A 6,000-nucleotide genomic window follows, 5' to 3' on the forward strand; every position below is an offset into this window, starting at 1 on the left:
AGAATTAATGTTGAAAATTATCCTTGCATGATGTGAAAATCAAAAGTTTTAATTAAAAAAAGAAAAGAAACACAAATATACACATACATTTTTTTTTTTTTAAAAAGAACTATGTTTTGTGATATTTTACTGAAAGAATCATAGAGAATGTTAGCCATCATGCACTGATCATGCTAGGAGAAAAGGATATCTTAAATTTGGAGAATAATTAAACAAAGATCCAAATTTCATTTTAGTTCATAATCAGAACATGTGGGAACAATTTAGTCTTTCAGAAATGAATATTAGTATTAATTGGATCATAGGATAGAAAATGGCCATTTTTCTAAGAGAATATATTATTCAGTTAGGAAAAAAATAACTTGAGAGATAAAGATAATTTGAAGAGAACCTGGAGGATAATAAATAAAGGTTCTGGAGAAAAAAAAATCAAAGAAAAAATTCGTGAATGATTTTTTAAAAAGTCTTGATGAAAAAAATACTGAAGTACTTGGGAGTTATATAAATTTTCTTCCAATGAAGGGTTGGAATGTGTAGAAGATGATTATTTTTTTCTTCCAGTTTTAGCTAAGTCTATAAAAAGAATAAACCTTCTCAATCTGAGAATTTAGTCACAGAATACATTTCTGAGGGGAAAAATCTAGCACCTTTAGATTCCTTTAAGAAAAAGTCTAGAATTACTATAGTTATTTTGGCAGAGTGCAAAGATCCCTGAATTCTTCCATTATCATTCTGGACACTTTAAAATCTAGCTGTCTTAGGAAAAAGACAAATTCTTGAGTGAACCTATGATCTTATGATTTCAGGAAATGGATCACAAGGCTGGCATGGAAACATGATAAAGTAGTACTGGAGAACATCAATTATCTGGACATCTGCCAGACCTCTCTCTTTCTTCCAAAAGTAAAGAAGCCAACAATATCTTACCTTGACTTAATCACCATTTCATACTTCAAAAAATAGAGGAACAAATAAAGAGAATGGAAATTTTGGGCTTGATTCACATCAAGTAGAAATTAGTTGTTGCTACAGAAATAATGTAGCATGGACAGATGCAAATCCTTCTTTTTAGAATTTTTGATAGAAATCCAAATATAGTCTGATGTTCATCCTAAATTTTGGAATAAGAGATTGTTTTTTATTTGAAAAAAACAGAGTAAGAAAAAAAAAAAGAAAGCAGAAATAAACTACAATACAAAAGAGAATATTGCCATGTGCCTTACAGAACATTAGGGAGGATTCAAAATATATAAGCACAAATTAGCAGATCATGAAAGTATATAGATTTGAAAATCAAGAAATATCAAGAAAATATAGATTAGAAGAAATTATATTCACAAATGACTATTTTTTCTCTACTTCCTTATAAAACGTTCTTTGATTTTCTGTTTTTCACCTTATTTACTTTATCCTTTTTCCCCTTTCAGTCCCCCAATCCCCCCCCCAAAAGATATATTATTCCGTTAAGAAAATATATATTAATGTATACATATATGAATGTATAGATACATAAACACACTCCACACAACCCCTATACACGTCTTTCCTTTCCTAACTGCCTCTTTAATTAAATACTGCTCAATAATTTGCCTTGCTATTACTTAATCTACCCCCCCCCCCACCCAAGGATCCCTACCTCATCTTTTTCCTTTACCCTTTGCTTCCTTATTAACCCATTGCCCCCTTATTTCTTTATAGATTTTATATATACCCTTTATGGTATATATGTACTTTTACCTATTGAACCCATCCCTGATGTGAGTAAGGTTTTCAGAACTACGATCTCTCCTCCCCCATTTAATGTCTCTGTATCTATTCTTCACCTGTACCACATTTGTATAATATGATTGTTACTTTTACCTTGACTCTGCCAGTTTTTCTTTCGAGCTACCCTATTGTTGATGTTAATCTTATATACATACATGTATATATATATATATATATATATATATATATATATGCTTATATGCATATATAAAGGAAGAAGAGTTTTATAAAATTTCAAAAGAAAGAAAGTAGGATTCTATGGTTTAAAATATTACAAAATTCTTAAATTTAAGAGATATTTGGTGAATACCTAGAACAGAAACAGTGATTAAAAAGAGTCAGTATGGCTTCAAAAATAAGTAGTATGTACTAGATTGAATTTTTTTAACAAAATGACAACAGTTACATCAGGTAGACAGCTTTAGATTCAGTTACTTAAATTACTGAATTTTACAAAAACTATGTAACTCTTTGGGTTGTATATATAGGTGAATTTCAATCTGTTGTACACAAAGAGTAGTTATCATAGCAGTTTTGACTGACCCCAAAGAACAATTATTAATAGTTGGATGCCAGCTTAGAAGGTCTTCAGAAAAGTATTCCAGGGATTTGTGCTCATTTTTGGGCTATTTAACATTTGTATCAATGACTTGGATAAAGGAATAGATGACATCTTATAAAAATTACATATGCCACAAAGCAAGGAGACAAAATAAACATACAAAGATTAAATTAGAATTGAAAAAAAGAGTCCTATCAGGTTAGAATTTTAGTTTATCTAATTAAGATGATATGTAATGAGAATGAATATAACTTATTATCCTAAAGTTAAAAAAATATCAACTTCACAAGTACAAGATGTGATTAAACATCAATTTCCTGGAAAGAGCTGGGTTTTTTTTTTGTTTGTTTGTTTTTTGTTTTTTGTTTTTTTTTTTTGGATAGAATAACCAAACATGGATGCCAAAAATATTTTAACCTTAGAAACCATTAAAGATGCAGAATGGCCAGAAACATGAGGGCTTAGTTTTATGATCAATTCTAGATGTGGCATTTTAAGGATACTGATAGGATGACAAATGACCAGTAGAGAACATTTAGGAGAATGAAAATCCTTCAAATTATGCCATATGAGGATTGGTTAAAAGAACTAAAGCTCAAAAATCATAGACATAGGCTGAAAGTTCAATTCATTTTATAGTTCAGGAGACAGAACACCATAGAGACAAAGTAGTTTTCCCAGGTGCATACAGATAGCAAAATGGAATTCATACTCAGTTCCTTTTATTCCAAATCCAATGCCATTTGCACTGTGCTGATTCCTACTGGCCATAGACAACCATTAATTTAGTTGGAAGACTATATTATTGTTCAGTTAACAAGAATGCCCATGTAATAGTTCTGTTGCTTTGGGAGATTACTCTTTATTCTGGAAACTTGTTAGGTACGCCTGACAAAATGGAAATTCTTCTTGTTTTGAGATCTTGTTACTGTATTTGAGTTGTTCTTGTATCATTACAGAATAAACTCACTTTGTCTTGAGTATTTATTGCCTTTGGCACCACATTGATAGTGATTGATTGGTGATTCATAACTATGAGCCAGTCATATCTATGAGCCAAACCCTTAGGCTTGGCCTTTAATGGGAGGACTGTTGAAAATGGCAGGTTATAGGAAAAAAGAGTTTTTTTTTTTAACTGTTTATCACTTGTATATGACTTTATTTTACATTTTATTCTCAAGTTAAATAAAATCTGCCCTATATTTGATATTTCATTAAGACTAGATGCTTGCATTATAAATAGGGTATTTTTTTTTCTTGTAGAAACATAGATTTATTTATTCCAGCGTTACCAGAGGAAATCTTGAGTGTAAGCAAGATGAGCCAAATTATTATGTTCCTAGGGAAAATCCTGAATGGGTGTTCAAATCAAAATCACATATTGAAAATTTTTCCAGATTGAACTTGATCTATATCAACTAGGACTTTGGATCCGGGCCATGGATTACATGTGGTGAAGGATCATATGTAATAATTTAATTTTTCTAGGTCTGGGTTTTTTGCAATAATAATGTATGAGTCAAGGATAGTTCTTTTGAAACTACCATATGTCTTACATTTTCCCAGCTTGTCTTGGATCATTTTTTATATTTTGGGCCCAAGTTTTCAACACTATAAATGACTGAGACTTGATTAATGCTTTATGAACTCAAACATATATGTGTAATTTTGGGCAGAAAGTGACCACTAGGCACATGAAAAGTGTGGGTACTCACAAAAGGTGTTGTTTTAGTGGTTCTTATAGAGTAGACAAGAGATTTTTTTTTAATGACTACAAATATTAAAAAAAAGGAAATGATTTTCCATACATTTGAAAGAAATTTGAGAAAATGTAAAGTATTAGGGATGATATTCACTAAAGAAGGCAATGCCACTGTTGCTTATTAATCTATATACTTATGCACAAATTCCTAGAGAAATGTCCAGAATTGGTGCAACAAGACAGTGTTCCTAAAAGTAATTTCCAGGGACTGAATTTTTTTTAAGTAGAAGAACATGGATGGGGACAACCATTGTCTAAAGTCTATTGGCCCATTGATGTGGCTACTTTTTCTGGAATTAATAATATAGCTATAATAAAGTAGACATTCTCTTTGTTTTAAATCCTTGTTGTCTAATTAATTTGGCTTTTATTTTGGTAATAATAATGTATGAATTGGCCTTCTCCTGAGTGCTTATTGCTCCCTTGATACCTGTCAATTAATGTTTGATGGATAATTCACAAGCTAGTTCATACATCTAAGCTACATTTGGAATCTAGCATTAAATCTGGCACAACTATAATCAACTCTTACAAAGAGGGGATAAGTTATAAGTAGATGCAACATTTCCAACATGTATGAGACTAGTCTTACAAACAAAAAATGAAAGAATATAGATGAATAAATAATGAAAATGAATGAATATATGTATGCATAAAGAGACTAGGTAAACAAAGTCTGGAGAGTTGAAGTTAAAGAAAATGAAGAGGATGTATCAAACCCATATGTAGTAACCTGGAAAGACTCAAGGTTTCTGCATCCATACATCCATGTGGTTCCTCAAAGAGCAGCATGGCATTCCCAGAAGAGATAAAAATAGTGTCAGATAAAGAGGATTGAGCAAAGAAAATACTGGAGCACTGGAGACTTTCTAGACCAAGCAACAACAGCCAGAGTCAAGCATTAGTAAGATTTAGAACTGTGATGTGGAAGAGTACAGTAAATAAATAAATAAATATTATATATATATATATATATATATATATATATAGAGAGAGAGAGAGAGAGAGAGAGAGAGAGAGAGAGAAAGAGACAGAGATAGAGACAGAGACAGACAGAGACAGACCGACAGAGACAGACAGAGACAGACCCAGAGAGACACAGAGACAAAGAGAAAGACACACACACACACACACACAGAGAGAGAGAGAGAGAGAGAGAAAGAGAAAGAGAGAGAGAGAGAGAGAATTACCCTAGATTTCTTCCCTTAAAGTGGAAAAAGGGGGTCTAGAGAGCTAAGCATTATTCCCTGGAACTGCACAACCCATGTAATGTCTAGTCTCATTGAAGTCCAAATTTGTTGCTTTGTACTGTTCCTTGGTTCCTGGTTCCCACTTGGTCTAGGACTTCATCTATCTTTTTCATGCACTCTTAAATTTGGTGAGAATCTCTCTCTCTCTCTCTCTCTCTCTCTCTCTCTCTCTCTCTCTTAAATACTTATCAACTGGATCTTGTTTTTTCTATTCTGGGATGTGATATGTGATTTTCTCTGTATGTATTTCATGGTTTCCTAGAGGGCCCTAATGAATACACAGGACTACCTCCAGGAAATTAGGTTTGCATCTAATCCTCATCTTTTCTGTCTTCTGTGTCTTCATCTCTTTAAGTCTCTCAAGCTCTCTTGCTTAGACATGGGAACTCACATGGGAATTTACTAAGGGAGAGTAAGTACCACCAACAAGGTAGCTCAGCCTTTAAGCCTCATGAGTGGGAAGAAGTATCTAGAATAAACTCTAATCACTTGGGGAATTTCTACCCTATTTATCCTTGTTTCACATTCCATCTCTAATCTCCATGCTGTTGTACAGATTGTCCCCATTGCTTTAATGCTCTCTGTCTCCACCTTTTGGAATATCTTGTTGTTGCCTATCCTTTGTTCTCTAACAGGATCAATAGTATCAGGAGAGGGAT

The 6,000-nt window shown here is 32.5% G+C and overlaps 1 long non-coding RNA gene across 1 annotated transcript in view; it reads left to right on the forward strand.

The window, feature by feature from the left end:
- LOC116422088 overlaps positions 1–1,081 on the forward strand; it is a 40,417-nt gene extending 39,336 nt beyond the window's left edge. The window contains exon 4 of the long non-coding RNA XR_004232676.1: positions 807–1,081. This is a non-coding gene — a long non-coding RNA (uncharacterized LOC116422088). The remainder of the gene's footprint in view (positions 1–806) is intronic.
- Positions 1,082–6,000: the final 4,919 nt, after the last annotated feature.

Source organism: Sarcophilus harrisii, chromosome 3 (assembly GCF_902635505.1).
Source record: "Sarcophilus harrisii chromosome 3, mSarHar1.11, whole genome shotgun sequence".
Classification (NCBI taxonomy): domain Eukaryota; kingdom Metazoa; phylum Chordata; class Mammalia; order Dasyuromorphia; family Dasyuridae; genus Sarcophilus; species Sarcophilus harrisii.